The 17,198-nt window shown below is 34.2% G+C and overlaps 1 protein-coding gene across 4 annotated transcripts in view; it reads right to left on the reverse strand.

Moving 5' to 3' along the window:
* LOC118735715 (protein tyrosine phosphatase type IVA 1) overlaps positions 1–17,198 on the reverse strand; it is a 140,870-nt gene that overhangs the window by 47,833 nt on the left and 75,839 nt on the right. Inside the window, exon 1 of one of the 4 annotated variants that reach the window (XM_036465638.1) lies at positions 12,170–12,192. The exons of the other annotated variants lie outside the window; for them this stretch is intronic. The gene's annotated coding sequence lies outside the window, so the exon portion shown is untranslated. Of the gene's footprint in view, positions 1–12,169; positions 12,193–17,198 lie in introns of those variants that run through there. 4 annotated transcript variants of the gene reach the window in all.

The raw sequence follows: 17,198 nt of genomic DNA on the forward strand, positions 1-17,198 counted from the left end.
GTGACATGGCTCCATTGTTTTTTGTAATAACAGTTTCAAATTTTTAGTGAAGGTTAATTTTAATATATTGCTAGCCGGCCAAGGATGCGCGAGGCTTCGCCACGCGCTGAATGTATACATTTATATGTACATTTACGTATTTGGAGAATGAAATCATATGTCATCATGTACTTCATTTATTATATAAATAAAAAATCTTGTCTAAATCTGTTGTGGTTAAAATATCTCGCCTTTCCTATATACTAATTTTAAATAGGTGGTAACCCTAATCAAAAAACCTAAAGTTTTTGTACATGCGAAGGCCATACACTTTCATTTGGGATCTTATTTTTCTATCCAACGAACGGTGAAGATCTCATAGTTTTTAAACAGGTGGCAACCCTACTCAGAAAAATAATACATTATTACACATCCAGAGGCTAAGTCTTTTCGTTTGACAGTGACGGTACAGAACTGATGCCTACTCTTATTATGATTGAATATGGTAATTTTATTAACAGGTGGCAACCCTATTAAAAAAAATATGACTGCTTTTCTAGAAGCCAATCCCTTTCATTTGACACCTCATATTTTGTAATCCAACGAACGGTGCGGATCTTATTGCATTTTAGACAGGTGGCAACCCTATTAAAATTCTAAGTAAAAAAAGATCCCTCTCCTGTCGGCCTTTGTGCCTTTGTGAATTAAGGTGACGATATGTAGTATGTAATTTTACGAGCCGACAACCTAACAGGAGATAAAAAGGTTCACTTAAAAATTTTTCTATGTTCATTAATGTGGCAACCCCGATGGAATTGTAGACTTGGTGCGCCACCAATTACTTATTTGTTCGGCTCGCCTGCTATGCAAGAGAGTAAGAGCGTGAGAGTATACGCGAATTGATTTACATAAAATTACAAAATACCAACACAGGCAATACTAGTATATGAAAGCTTCCGTCCTAGCCTACGAGTGAGCATGTATGCTTAAGTGTGTGTGTGTGTGCGCACCTAAAAAGTGTGGATGAGGTTTATTCAACTCGAACTTGAACTGCAAAGTGAAAAAAAAAATAATCAAAAAAGAAATAAGTTAAAACAGCAAGCAGCGAGGGCCGGAGACGAGGCGGCAAAAGCGAAAACAAGTACATGAAGCAAATGCAAGCAGACAAAGGACGAAAAAAGCAAATGAAAAAAAAAATCAAATACGAGAATTAACTTGTGTGTGAGCAAATTAAAAAATGAATTTCTGGCCACATAAAAATTTTTACACTTTGATGGGCAGGAATCGAGGCAGTATTGGTTTGAAATGGAGGTTAAGGTGCAGTCGACTGAACCAGCAGACGGACATCAATGCCCATCAACGGCTAATGGATAGTAATGGGATCGAACTGTACAAATATTAAGAGTTTAAAGAAAAGAATTATTGGGAAATGCACCACTGAAAAGTATGTATAACTAGACAAAGCGATTTGCAAAAGTCACTGCAGTTGCATTTTGTGTAAAGTGTCCTTGACGAATAACTGGCGTCGCTCAGCGCTTGCAACTCTCTCACAAACACACACACACACACACACACACCCGCCGACCAACAGGAAAACCCACAAACAACTTACGATTGTAATCGTAGCCGACGACAATTTCTAGGAAATCGTAAGGTACGTCAGTAGTTGCTAATAAAAAAAAATTTAAGCAGAATTCACTTTCCAAGGCAAGAAAATAAGCAAAAAAAAAAAGAAATTTATTGATTACAAAACCGCAAATGACGGCGTGGAAATTTTCGAAAGACAGGAACAAGATAAGCGGGCGAGGTACAGCGCCTCAGAGACACTGCGCTGTCACAGGAAGTTGGTGGGAATTAAGTAAGCAGTGAGCGTTTTGCAATTGGAAATGCTAAGGCCATTGGATGGTTTCAATGTTCATGCAACTAATAAATAAAAATGTGAATTTTTAATACCATACGCGAATGACAATTGAAAGCTCATTCAAGCGCTACAATGGCTTGACATTGAATGTTGAAAAACTGAATATTTAGCGGTAAAATATCGGAAAATGCCGATATGCACTACCTGGCAACACTTTTACAGAGTCAGTAGGTAAGTATGTACCTGTAGTATTCGGAACAGGAAGCCTCGAAACTTAAGTAGTTTACAGTGAACTCCATGTTGTGGAAAGTAACAGGTTTCATTTATGTTGAAAGAGCAGATCAAGAAAACTGAGGCTGGCGCCTGGGCCTGGGCAGGTTGACTATTGACAGCTAGCAAAATACCAACTATTGGAAACCTCTGCTTATTGATGTATAAATAAGTAAACATTTGGCGCTCACATTTTTGCTAAGTTTTTTGCCAAGCTTCTCTTCAAATTTGTGGTGCGCGTCTTTATGTTGTAACACAAATGGACCTAAGATTTTAACCCTCCTCCGAACCGCAAATGGTTTTGCGAGCAGGCATGTCATCGTCTGCCGAGGGTTGTACAGTTCCTTTCGTATATACTCCCAGGCACCAAGGCAAAGTTCGACGCTTTGTTTGCTTTCGACTTTTAAAAATCAACCTGTACGGTCTAAAATCGGTGGGACCATTCCGCCTTTTATGAAATTGGTACTAAGAATTCGGATTTTAAGAAATTTATAACCGTTACGGAAAAGCCGATTTCATTTTTGAAATAACTGTAGATAACCAATAATTGGGATTTTCTCAAAATTGATAACCGGTACTAAAAACTCGGGTTTCTGAAATTGTTAATCGGTACAAAAAACAATTAAATTTTTGAAATAACTATAAAATGGAATTTTCTCAAAATTGGTTATCGGTACTAAAATCTCGGATTTTTGAAATTGCTAACCGGTACAAAAAGCCGATTTCATTGTTGAAATAACTGTAGATAACCAATAATTGGGATAATTTTAATGTATTGAAAGTAAATTTTAATGTAGTGCACATATTGGCCATACTATCTTTGATATTTTGCCATTTTTCGGGTAGCTTTATAATTCCATCGGTGTAGAACTTCTGTGATTTATCGGCGAAAAACTTGGCCAAGTGATTTACAGGGTTCTTCGGTAGGCAAATTTTTTACCATCGAGAGAGTTTTGCAGAGGCAAACACAAATCGAAGTCAAATGGTGCAAGGTCCGGCCTATACGGTGGATGCATTAAAACTTCCCAATCAAGTTTCGTCAATTTGTTTCCCGTCGTCAAATAGGTGTACGGCCTGGCATTGTAATGATGGAACACAACAGTTTTTAAGTTGGCCAATTTTGGTCGGTCTTCCTTGATTGCTTCATTCAAACCGTCAAGTTGTGCACAGTATAATTCCCTTCTATTCCGACCCAAACACTCATTATAACCTAACTCGAAAACATAAATTAAATTGATAATCGAGTTGGTAGAAAAACTACTTAAAAAAGATAATGGTATGCTCTTATTTAGGGATGCATTTTATGGAGCCAATATGTATCTACCAATGTGCAAATATTCTCGTATATGCAAATGAGCAATTCCCGCGAGTTGTTCCAGAAAAAAGTACGATAAATAAGTAACTTTAAACACAAAAAAAAACCGACTTCAATTCTCATATACAAATTTAAGATTATCGTTAATTTCTTCATGATCCAATGATGGAATTTAAACCAAATTAGTACGGTAACACCTTTCCTTTAAGAAAAGAATTATAGAAATCGGTTAACGTGGTGCAAAGTTATGCGGTAACACATAAAAAAATAAAAAATAAAAATATTCCGACGAATTCTCGTTTTTGTGAAGTCGGTTAAAAAGCAAGTAATTTTTAGCAAAAAAAAACGACTAAACAAAAAATATATATATATAATTCATGATCCAATGATCGGATCTAAACCAGATTAGTATGGGACCACCTCTGAGACACTACCTTTCCGATGCAAAGAAAAAATATCGAAATCCGTGGTCCAAAGTTATGCGGTAACATACATAAACAATAAAAAATCAAAAAATACAAATATTCCGACGAATTGATAACCTTCTCCTTCTTATGAAGCTGGTTAAAAATTAAAGCAAGTATTTGAACAATTTTAGTGTTAAAACGATTAAAATATCGATCACCAAATCGATGAAAACATCGATAAAAAAAACTACAAAAAATGTCGATAACAAAATCGATAAAAATATTGGCCAAATATCTATAACCGCTGTGGTGTAGTGGTAAGCAGTGCGCGCTTCCACTCCGCAGCACCTGGGTTCAAACCCTGGCCAAAGCAACATCGCAAAAAATATATAAAAAAAAGGTTTTTTCTTAACAGCGGCGGGCAATGGCAAACCTCCGAGTGTATTTCTTCCATGAAAAACAGCTTCTGATAAAAATACAATCACCGTTCGGAGTCGGCGTAAAACTGTAGGCCCCTCCACTTTGTGCGACAACATCAAGGCGTACGCCACAAATCGGAGGAGAAGCTCGGCCAAACACTAACATGTGTGTAAGCGCCAATCTATTATTATTATTATTATTATTATTATTATTATTATTATTATTAATTCTATTAAGAATATCGATATCAACATCGATAAAAATATCGACAACATCGATAAAACCCATCAATAACAAAATTCGATAACAAAACCGTTAAAAGTTTCAATAGCAAAATCGACAAAAATATCGTTGGCAAAATCGATAACCAAATCGAAAGCAAAATCAATAACAATATTGATAACAAAATTGATAAAGATATCGGTAACAAAATCGATAAAAAAATATCGATAAGAAACCCGATACAAATATGGCTTATTATATCGAAAGGTTCCGAAATTATCGATAATAAAATCGATAACATCAATAAAAATATCAATAACAAAATCTATAAAAATTTCGATAACAAAATAGATAAAAATATCGATAACAAAACCGATAAAAACATCGATTATTATAACGATAAGTTCCGAATACGGAAATAGTTTTCAGATTGAGTCTGTGTCTCTATCTATGTCCTTCTTTCTATAATTACCTTTATTTTAATCTTTCTTCATCTATATTCATCTTTACTTTGATCGGTATCCTCATCCTCATCTTTTTCATTATGTTTATCTTTGTTTTTACAATTATGCTATCATTTTCTTCATCTAAATCTTCCCCTTCACCTTTGCCCTTATATAAGTAAAGCGTTTAAATTTACCTTACTCTTCATTTTCGCTTTTATCTTTACGCATCTATGTTCTTATTTTTACTTTTGCCTGTATCCTTTTTTATCTATCTATGTACTTTACTTTCATTCTTGTATTGGTCTTTATTGTATTTTTTACCTTTTATTAGCACGGTTTTTTTAATGAATACCATGTGCATACATTTAAGAAGCACTTGTTTCCCTTCCGACCATTTCCGTGAGCAATTTCCGTTGCACCCTTCCGTGTGCAATTTCCGTTGCATTTGCCAATTTACTCCCAACCAACCAACCGCCGCTAAAGAAGTTTTACTTCAAAAAGTTACGATGATTACAATTACAATTTTACAGTTTTTATTGGCACACTCGAAATTCATTCTGAAATTGTTATATATATGAAGAAATTACATGAAAATGCATGTATTTGTGCATTAGGAATACGGTAGAAAAATATTCGATGGTTATTACTTTTTCATCTAAACGCGTACCTCGTAAACTTACTTAATTTTGTATGGAAAACCGGTTTATTTACGAGGTTACGAGCAGTTACGATGCATTTACGCGTTTAGATGAATACCCTGAATATGAATTTTAAGTTAAGGCGGGCGAGTGAACGTGTTAGCTGCCTGTGTATGGTATTACGTGGCGTATACGCGACATACGCGGCTACGGATATATGGGCGCTAGCTGTTTAGACTTTTTAGTATGTCTTTTTTAAGTTGTCATTTAAATACAATTTCGCGATGGAATCTTGTTCTTTTCGTTGTCGTTTCTACCGAAAAGGGTTACCTTCTATTTGACTTCTACGCACAGATACTAAGAAGAGGGCAATGAGAAGGCAACACTTTTTTAGAAACGAAAACGCCATAAGATGAGTGTGCCAGCATTTTCCACCAAAAACACGTTTTTGTTGAAAAATGTAACTCGTGACTCGTAAGCACATTCGTTTTGGTTTCTGTTATGTACCAAATCTTGTGTTGAGAGAAATATATTTATTTGACATAAATGAACTTTTTTTTTCAGTATAACCACTGCCCTAATCTTACATACACTTCCTACATAAATGTATCCAGTCACCCATGCTAGAAACCAGCAATGCCAACTTCTCTTAGCGAAGACTTTATAGACACCACGAAAAATTTATGAGATGATAATGACAGCAAAATAATCATATAACCAAAGTTTGAGTATCTCGAAAGCACCTAAGGCATTTCCTAGTTGTTTGCATGTACGTCAAACAGCAGAAGCTTGCAATAACCAGCAACAATAAAACATATGTACACCGCACGATACACAACGTGTCATCTGCAGGCTTTAGCTGGCAAATCACCAACAGAACTAATCAAACTTACGATGACAACTTGACATTACAGTGAGGGTCTATTAATAAAAAGGTTGTTGCATATAGTATATATGTATGTATGTACGTAAATATCCTAGAAAAAATGCTGCTTCCATAAAAAAGTACCCCTGCTCTAAGTTAAATATTTTGGTAACAGATTTACTTTTGAGACATGTTGTAAAGAAGTCTAATCTTTCAAAAAGGAAATTTAAATAAAAATTGGCTGAAAAGCCAAAAAAAAAATAATAGAAAACTGTTTTTCTCAAAAAGCGTGGGATGTGAATTGGTTACTGTTTCGTCGCTATAAATAGTGAGAGAAAATATACAGTGCCGGACAAAAGTATTGGCACAGAGAATTTTTCGCAATATCTGAAAAGTTTTTTATTCTAATTTATTTTCGATAATTTTTTATAAATATATAGTTCGTCCTACACCAAAACACATAAGAACTAAATCTCTAAATTTTGTGCAAAACTCAGGAAAATTCAATAAATTTGCATACTTATTTGCAACTTTCTATGAAGATTTTTTAGAAAAATTCTAAGTATGCAGTTTTATAGCTCAACTAATTTTAGTATAACAAAGCGCAAGCTTGAAGGTGCTAAAAAACGCATTGATTTTTGGCAATTTTTTTTCAGTCAGGTTCTTCCGTACAAAGTATGTTCGACAATTATTTTTTGTATGGAGAAAATGAGCAACACCTTCTACTAAAAAAATGTCCAAAAATCAACGCAATTTTTTAGATACTTCAAACTTGCACTTTGTTATACTAAAATTAGTTGGGCTATAAAACTACAAATCTGAATAAGAAGTTGCAAATTAGTATGCAAATTTATTGAATTTTTCTGAGTTTTGCACAAAGTCTAGAGATTTTGTTTTTATGTTTTTTGGTGAAGTACGAACTATATTTTTATTAAAAAAAATTTAAAATAAATTAGAATAAAAAACTTTGCATATATTGCGAAAAATTCTCTGTGCCAATACTTTTGTCCGGCACTGTATATTTTAAAGACATCTGAAAAATGAAAATTTTCACAAAAAATTACAGAGTTATTCGGGTTTTTAAAAAGACAACGGTTTCCGTAAGTTGTTGAACATTTTTCAATCCCCTATTTTATTATTGCCTTATTGCATTCTGTTAATAAAAATTGTACATACGATCTCAGAGGTACATACAGCTGCGGTCGATGAATTAGCACCGAAATTCAAAATGATTTTGTTTGCAATGGTAAGTTTATTTATTTATTTTTAATAATTTTCATTTAAAATATAATTCAATTTATAACAAAAACCACATAAATAAAAGTTTCAAAGATTGCAGAGATTTCAAAAAAAAAAATCAAACTTAAAGAAATGTTCATAAAAATTTCAAACTTTTTATCAGAATCTTTAGAAAATTTTCGGGTATGCAGGTTTGTAGCCCACTCAATTTTAGTCTAATAAAAAGCAAGTTTCAAATCGCTAAAAATTACCACTGATTTTTTAGATATTTTTGTGGAGAGCGTTGGGCAGATGTCTGTATATTATAGATATTAAATAAAAATTATTTTTATTTTTTGTCTGTCTGTCTGTATGTTTGTACGCCTATAACTCGAAAACTAATGCATGGAATTGAAAGCAGTTTTCACCGATGCATTCCTAGAAATTAGAGTGATGCCACCTGTAGAGAAATAGAAGTTTAAGTAAATTGATATGATAAAGTAAATATTTCAATGTGGCTGTCAAAAGAAAGTTATTTAAGAAGGCTTACAGCTGGAAATGTTTTTGTGGAAGGTTGCCACCTGTTTAAAAATTGGAATTTAATTTTATTCATAAGATAAATTAAATATTGCAATATGGATATGAAACTAAACTTACTTTACTGCTGAAAATACTTTTGAGGAGGGTTGCCACATGTTTGAAAAATTTGATTGAGTTATATTGATAAAATAAATTAAATAATAGAATATGGGTATTAAACTAAAGAGGTTGAAGAAAGTTTACTGTCAAAAATCCTTCCAGGAGGGTTGCCACATGATTGAAAATTTGAATTCAATTAAATTGATACAGTAGATGAAATATTACACTGCGGCTATTAAACTAAAGAGGTTTAAGAAATCTTACTGTTGAAAATATGTTTCAAGCGGGTTGCCACCTATTTGAAAAGTTGAATTCAGTTGAATTGATAAGAATTAGTTCACCTATTGAAGAAAGTGCGCTATTTGTAGACTCGGATTATAAGAATATAAATAAAATTTCAATGAAAAGTCGATACTTTTACTGCTTTCTAAGCACCTTCAAAAATAAAAAAAAATACTTTTAAGGCCCAGTGCGGCACGTAATCGCACGTAGTCTTTTTAAAAAAAAAAATCTAAAAAAATCAGAAAAAAAATTATTTATTAAAAATACATATGTATGAATATTGTATATTCATTTGATGCCAATCATAAAAAGACCTTAAAACTTTAAACTTTGAAGAATATTTGAACTCAAACTGAAAATAATATTTCGTACGTGGAAAAAATTCGGAAAGAAAAGCATTAAGGCCATTTTTCATTCATAACGAAGATATTTAACTGTCCATACAAATTTAATTTTGCAATAAAAGCAAGTAAAGGATTTTGTCTCAATCAAAAGTGTGGCAATTGGGCCTAAAAGGCCCAGCGAGATGAAGAGATCGGAAAATAGCTCTATAGCCATCAACTTAATATTTCGGACTAAATGGTGACAGAATATGACAGATAAAAACTGAGATCGGACTATTATCCACTAGTACTTATGAACTAGTAGTGGAAAAAACTTAGAAACAGCGAGCTTAGCTGACGTATTGATATGAATTTAAGTACATACATTAGGGCGGGTCAACTTTTTTTTTTACTATGCGCGTAAAGCATAGGCGGATTCTACGCGTTATTCGAAGCAAATTTGCAGAAGAAACTATCGGTCTAGAGTCAATTTGGACGTTACCAAATTGCGGAAATTGGCTTCGACGAAAATGTCAAAATATTCACTGTTGGCGCCATCTGGTGGAAGTTTTAAAAAAAGATATGCGCAGAAATGGGTTCTTCATACCAAAAAACCACTTTTATAATTGTTTATACAAAATTTAAGCACTTCTTTACGACACTACAGCAAAATACTAAGAAAACTATTTGCACAATTTGGCAAACTCTAAATTGATTTTAGATATAGCCAGGGTTGCTGAGGCAAATTTTCTTAGAATTACACGAAGAATCCTTCTGTTCGAAAAAATCGCCCATAGAAATTGACCCGCCCATACTGATAAGTAGTATATACATATATTTATTGGCAATTCTTTGGCAAGAGTTGAATTTACTGCTCATAATCCACCTCGTAACACAGCGAGCAAGGAAATCCGTCGTCTGCTTCAATGATTTCTTGGTAGATAATGTCGAATGCAGAGTGACATGTATGATGTATGTATTTGATGAGCACTCTAGTATTGCACTGTGTACATAATTTGCAATGTAACGAGTTGCCACTTGGCCTGCCTGGCCGCCCGTTAGCAGCGCTATTTGTTGTATTGCATGTCAATGGCAAATTAATTTAACAAAAAATTTGCAAAGTACAAATACATATGTTCGTATGTACATATGTATACATAAATACAATTGTACACATGTAAGATAATTTATTTTATTTTTAGCCAGGCTGTGGCGAACGTAAAAGATTCATATTTACTTGTCGCGACAATTTGTGGGAGTCGAACAACACACACTCATACTCGCATGCGTTGTTTGCATGTGTGTTGTTCATCAAGAAACAATTTTTTTGGTTTTTAATTTTAGAACATTCTCAGCTTTCCTCTTGTTTATTTTTTCACAGTAATTTACTTGACAGCGTGGCGCAGCAGTTTCCAAGAACTTTTATTAACGTCATTCGCGATTTTTATCAAATTCATGCAACTTTTATGTAAACAATCGACGTCAAACGAAATACAGTTTATCGCCTTTTGCTTTTGTAAATATATTTTAATTTGTCGATAAAATCTGAACGGAGATCATTACTTGGTCGACAAAACGCCGTGAGCCGATAACGACAATACTCGCTCCTGAGGATAAGTCAGAAAGTGTGATCCAAAATGTTTCCACCTTAGCCTCGCGAAGGCTGGGTCGTCTAAAAGGAAATAATTTCCACTCATCATCCTTTCGGCTGCTTCAGCAGGAGGAATCAGGTAGGTGAATACCAATCTTACCGCGTGAATACCAATTTCACAATGGCCTGTGGAAACCGTCGCCCACAGCCGAGCTGAACACTTGCAACAAGAGTTGTCTTGACCATTAAATTTACCTTCAAATATATATATATATATATATTTTTTTTAACTGAAACCAGTATTCGATGACCTTACAACCGACCTTCAAAACCGACAAACAAAAGTAACATTTCTAATATATTTTTTTTCCTTTTCTTTACCTAAAAACATTGCAGCCCCATTCCCCTTCAGACCAGAGGGATCTTGCAGTCTCCCCAGCGTCTGCTGAGCTAACATAACGCCCAATGGCCCAAGAGTGAATCACAGAAGGGCAAAGCTGTGCTCAGCTGCCACCTATCCGCTCTAGTCGCTTAGCCTTCTCTGGTGAATTCCATTCGAAAAGCGCCCCCTAAAAGAAAATAGGTTGTGGTTTCATAGAGCCAATAAATTACTTTGAGCGAGAGACCCCATCTTTTGCCAATAGATAGCTCTCCTACAGCAGTATAAGACAACTGATGCTTTTCTTGCCTTTTTCTTAATGTTTGGCTTCGATGACAGCTTCCTGTCCAAGAACAGGCCTACTAGGTACTGTTAGATCACGGCAAAATGAGTTGCGAGTGCCTTACTAAACCAGACATCTGACTTTTAACAAGCCACCAGGTAAAATATAAATTCAATGTAAAGAAGCAGAAACCACGCATAAAAGCCTACCCTCACGTTGACGAACCTGGTAACCGGGACGAGGGCTATGATTTATGGATATGCACCAGGAATGTACTGTTCCTCTATCTAGTTGCTGGGTCTCATACAAAACTGCAAGCACAGAAATGCGATTCAGATACAAAAAATTTGCAGCATACTTAATTTGTGTATTATAGCTACCCATGAGGGCACACGAATTTGGTAGGGTAGAAACTGTGACACCATGCCTCCATGTTTCATAAAGACATGTCCGGAGAGCAAATATGCCGCGAACTATAGTATTTAAGACAAAGTCTAGGATTGAATTGTGCGGCAAAACAGTACCTCAATTATGAAAAGGCATATCCATTTAAGTACACAGACATCTCGAACACTGCGAAAGGGATCAGCTAGAGGTAGAATGTCGCTGCCAACGGGAAGCTTACCAAATCCGTGATAGCCAAGCGAGAATCAAAGCTCTCGTCTTTCGAGAAGACATCACCGGGAGGCCTCAATTGGCGCACTGTACTGGCTATATTATGACATGGACGTAGGTATAAATCGTACGTATTTATGGTTTTGGATATGTCATATGTATCTATATATTATGATGGTGCTCTAATGCTTTTAGCAGTTAACTTTTTCTTTTTGTATAGAAAATACATTTATCCCCGAATGAGAGTTAAGACTCCACTGTGACAACGGCCTTAAGGGAAATTTTATTTCTCAACAGTGTGTACTATTACGGCAATAATTTTTTATTAACTTTTTGGATTCAATTAGGTTTTTAATGTGGATTTCACTTAGTAATATGTGCTTCAAATTCAAGTTTAACTAGTTTCCAATATTTACCTTTTACGACACAATATGACATTCAATAATTCCAAAATTAAGTAGCAATGCTTACCTGCAAGTAAAAAATGAAAAGGAAAAACAGATGATGAGTCAAAAGTTTCGTTAAGAGTAAATAAGTAGTAAAAAATTAAGTATCAAACATTATGTATATCTAAATATGGTAATTTATAAACTTTTTATATTTGTTTCCCAGTGATGTCTCCGGCGACACAAAACTGCTATGTCAAACAGAAAAATTGTAGTGAAATCGAAACCGAATCAGCAACTTTGGTAGTGATCGCGTGCGCTTAGCGGGCTGAATGAAGCGCGTGAGACGACGCCGGGGCTTGATGAACTGGTGGTGGTCGCCTGCTGCCTAGCAGCTTTCGCGGACAGTAAACAAATATTAAATTTTGTTTTGTAATTCAATAAAACAAAAAAAAATAAAAATAAATAAAAATAAATATAAAAAAATATTACACACGCGTCATTAAATGAAAATTTACGCGAGCGTAAGCAGAAAATATCACGAGCAAACTAAGTGGAACGCACGCTTGTGCAAGTGCAAAATTCCCATTTTCCCATGTAGAGCATTGCACTTTTTTTGATTTATATATGTACATGCATACACATGTGCATATGTACATACATACATACATACATACATACATAATGAGAATCCAGTATAGAAATTGTGGCAACGGGATGGTATATCATTAGTATAGTATGTAAAGGGCGTAACTCATATCGTCGCTGAAATACAAAAAGCCTAACTAACTAAAATTCACTTTTTGATTGATTATAATGCATTTCATCGAGTTATAAGTCCCCACATAGTTTTATGCAATCAAAAATTTTAGTTGGTTGTGGCTTTTTTGCATTTCAGCAACGATGTGTGATACGCCCTTTCCATACTAAAGTAGCAATATGTATGTATTTACATTAGGGTGGACCAATTTTCTTTTTTTCAGCCGCCTCCAGAACTGAAGAATATCAAAAATGTGGAGGCCCGTGTTTTTTGTTTTGAAATCGGTTAACATTTTACCGTGCCGCCCAGGGCTTAGAAGTTTTTTTTATATATTTTACATGCGAAAAGTATTTTTTTTTTATTCAGTAAAATTGCTATAAAATCGTTAAAATAAAAATACTGTCCTTCAGAAATCTTCAACCAATAAAACTATGATGCATATATAAAATGCTACTAACAAATTTTTCTTAGCCGATAATCTTATCTGTTAGACCGTGTGACAGTAAATTCTACAAACCACAAAATCAAAACATTCGCCAATAGGAGCGAAATGTAAAAAAATTGTGTTTTTAGTTTTTCTCTCTGACATCAGAATTTTTTTTAAGCACTTTGAAATTTCGAGCAGATGATTAATTCAATAAATTAAAAAAGTGCAATGTAGGATAAAAATATGGTACAATTCAAGAAGGAAAATTCTTTTCGACACACATGGACGAATAAGCGTTGAAAATGTCCTTTTAAAATTTTATCCTTGAACATCCTTGAAAATCTCCCACATTTATTTTTGAAAAAAATTAAATGCGAATGACTAATATATGGATAAATTTAATTTAAAAAAGGGCTTTTTCAATATCTACCTTCGTCCTTGTGTTTTTTTTTTATTCTAAAGATTTTTATTTTTCATTTGTTATTCTACATTGCACTGCATTTTTTAAATTATTTTTTTATAAACTAAAAAAGAAACACTTAAAATGCAATTTTACAACTATACGCTAGGCGACACATGAAAGTATACACCTTGTTCTACTATAATATTCACAATTATTTTCATGAACAATTTTTTGCATTCGTTGCACAGATTTACAAAAACAAGTTTCTGCATATTGAACCAAACTACTTTATTCGACGCCTAAAGGCGAATCCGAGTTATGTTAGACTCCATCACGTCTGGTTGGCATTGAATAAACCTTGGCATGACCTGTAGATAACCTTGAAGGATCAAGGGAACTCCTTATTCGCATTCAGTGAGAACAAAAACAAAATTTCATTTTTATTTTTATTGAATAAATTTCCCTATTTGACCTGCAAATGACCTCGAAGCTGACGTGATGGAGGCTAACAGAGCTCGATTTCGCATTCAGCGCGCCGAGAAAATGCTTGTGTTTGTATGCAGTTTTGTAACCCATTTAATTTTAGCCTAATGAAGCGCATGTTTCCACCGACGAAAAAAATCGCGTTGAAATTTTTTTGAGACTGCAAAAAATTCTGAATTAAAAGTTTAAAATTTTTATGAACATTTGTTGAATTTTTGTGAACTTTATATAAAGTGTGAAACTTTGATTTATATGGTTTGTATTATAGAATGAAGTATATTTTCATAAATAATAAATGCAAAGAATTTTCATGAAAAAATTGTGAATATTGTATTAGAACATGGTGTACACTTTCAATTGTCGTCTAGTGTACATATTTTGTCCCTAGCTTCGTGAAATCATTGATTTTCTCGCGCCTTTTAAAATTTTGTGGTTTTTGTCGCACGCTGTTATTTACAAAAATTTGTTATTTTACGCGTTCGTAACCACATCACGGACATTATGAAAAAATAGTTAGTAAAATTTTAGAGTTAAATTTACATCATACCGCTTTTGTTGGAAGATTTCTGAAAATAAATATTTTTATTCTATGAGAAAAATTATTTTCCTCATATAAAAAAATATGGAAAACTTCAAAGTCCCTATTTCGAAATAAATAAAAATAACGGGTCTTATTATTTTCAATTTTCTATAATTCTGCGGGTGGCCGCAAGAAAATGCCAAAAGGTTGATTTTCCAGTGTATTTTCGCACCACTCTAACGCACATAGATACCACTGGTAATATAAATTCATTGAAAATTTAAGGCACTTATTAAGCCAAAGTGATGATAAAAGTCTGGATAAGATAGCTACATAACTAAACAAAAGATCAAAAGAGCCAGCACTTTACGTCAGGCGAAATTAATATTAAAGCAAATAAATACAAGTAAAATTTATTGCAGCAAGCAACGAAATTAAACAAACAAAACAAGCGAACAATGGGCCGCGACTAAAAACCATATCGTATTCAACGCTACACACGATCGTCGCCGCCATTTACATCATATACAGTATGTGCAAAAAGTAATCGAAGTTATGAAATGATTAATCTTTGTATTATTGAATATGGAACTGCGACCTTAAGATCTACATATGTACCGCGTTAATGGATTATAGTGGATATACAGCATCCGAGAAAAATTGTTGTATTGAGCCAAACATTTTTGGATTTCAACGCGCCTTCGGGACACCGTCGAAAAATGCGCTACGCAGTTCCGATATCCGTCCTGCAAAGTCTATCAGCCGATGAAAGGGATTGGTGTTTCTTTCCTTGGAAGATTAACGGCGATCTCATTATTTTTAATACCATTGTGTACCAGAACCCAAACTCAATTGGTGAGACCAATAATGTTCAGCTAATTAAGGCACTCCAGCTTAGATGTTATTTGCTGAGATCTAATGGCCATAATTGACCTTGGCTGTCCGTCAATATCACAATGTTCCGATTCTTGCAGTTTCGCTTGAAGTTTGCAGCTGAAATCTGGACTGTTACGCATCGGAGAAGTTTAATTTTAACTTAATTTCGAAGAAAGATCGTGAAAATTAAGAGAACATTTCTAACACATTATTTTTTATTCCATTTTTAATAAACCTAAAACCGGAATGCTGCGGAGTATGACAAAAAAAAAATTGCACTCAGATAAAACTCTACTCAAATAAGCTGCGTTTAAAAAACAAAATCGGTAAAAGTGACCTGACGTGTATAAAAACAATCATGAGTTAAGAATCTCGAGAAGTTGCATATAAACGGTTCTTTGATTTACCAATTGTATATATATTTGATTAGGTTCGTTTACTTTTAGCACACACTGTGTAAAAAAAAACCACAGCCACATACACGCTTATGTGTATTAAAGTCACACTTGAACGAATTACAGGAAATCATTAACGTTTGTCACCAAGTGGGCTTATATCAGCAATTTGATTTATACTTGTGCGCTGAGGCGTCGTCGTCATTCCATGGACGCCACGCGATGCACATTTACGCATCGTTGCATTTTCGCGTGAAACGCAAGAACGATTGAATTACACATACATATCGGTAGCGTTTTCAATGTCAAAGTGACGATATAATTTTCTGGCAGGCTGTTTAAATTAAAATTGTTACTTACAGCATTTCTCGCTTATAAGCACTGAAAATGCATTTTTCATTTTGATCGATGGTCCGGTGCAATAACGACACAAAATTCAAAAAAATAAAACCCCTCTACTGCTAGGTATCTAATTTTTATCGAAGCGATGTCTAATATTTAGTACTTACTTTAGCAATCCTTACTGCTTACTTTAGTAAGGGTTGGAAATGGATTAGACAAGGATTAGAGACAAGTGCTACTTAACTGTGGTAACAGCTCCGTGGTGACCGGAGCAAGTGACGGTCAACTCTACATTTTAAACTTTTAACTGTCATACTTAACTACTTGCAACAAGGGTCAAAAAGACCTATCATGGCAGAAGTAAAAGGGTTGAAAATTCTTATGAAAAATGCCCGCTAATTTTATAATTGTTTTATGCACTTATTCTTTATTTACCCCCACATACATTTATAATCGTAGTATTCGGAACGGTGATAAATTACGTATTTATATATAGCGCAAAGGATACTTTTTTTTTATGCGGTGACGCCTAGTAAATGTGTATAAAAGACCCATTGAGGTAAGAGCTAGATAACTAAAATGTTGCCCCAAAAAGTTCTAGTAAATTTCACTGAAAAAGTTTGAGAACAATAATTCTATTTTCAATAAAATAAATCTTTCGGCCAAAATTTCCACTTTAACCCTCCGTAAAAAAATCAGACCCTCTTTACTACTTAGTACTATTACCTTCGGCAAAGTCGGCCAGGCAGACATCCTCTTTCATAGTTTATTGCGTTTGTTTTTGTTGAGTAATCAGTGTTGGACATTGATATCAGAAACTACAAGAACACTTTTGTTTGCATATCCACAAATA

The sequence above is a fragment of the Rhagoletis pomonella genome, unplaced genomic scaffold (genome assembly GCF_013731165.1).
Source record: "Rhagoletis pomonella isolate Grant_MI unplaced genomic scaffold, Rhpom_1.0 Rhpom_scaffold_00003, whole genome shotgun sequence".
Taxonomy (NCBI): Eukaryota; Metazoa; Arthropoda; class Insecta; order Diptera; family Tephritidae; genus Rhagoletis; species Rhagoletis pomonella.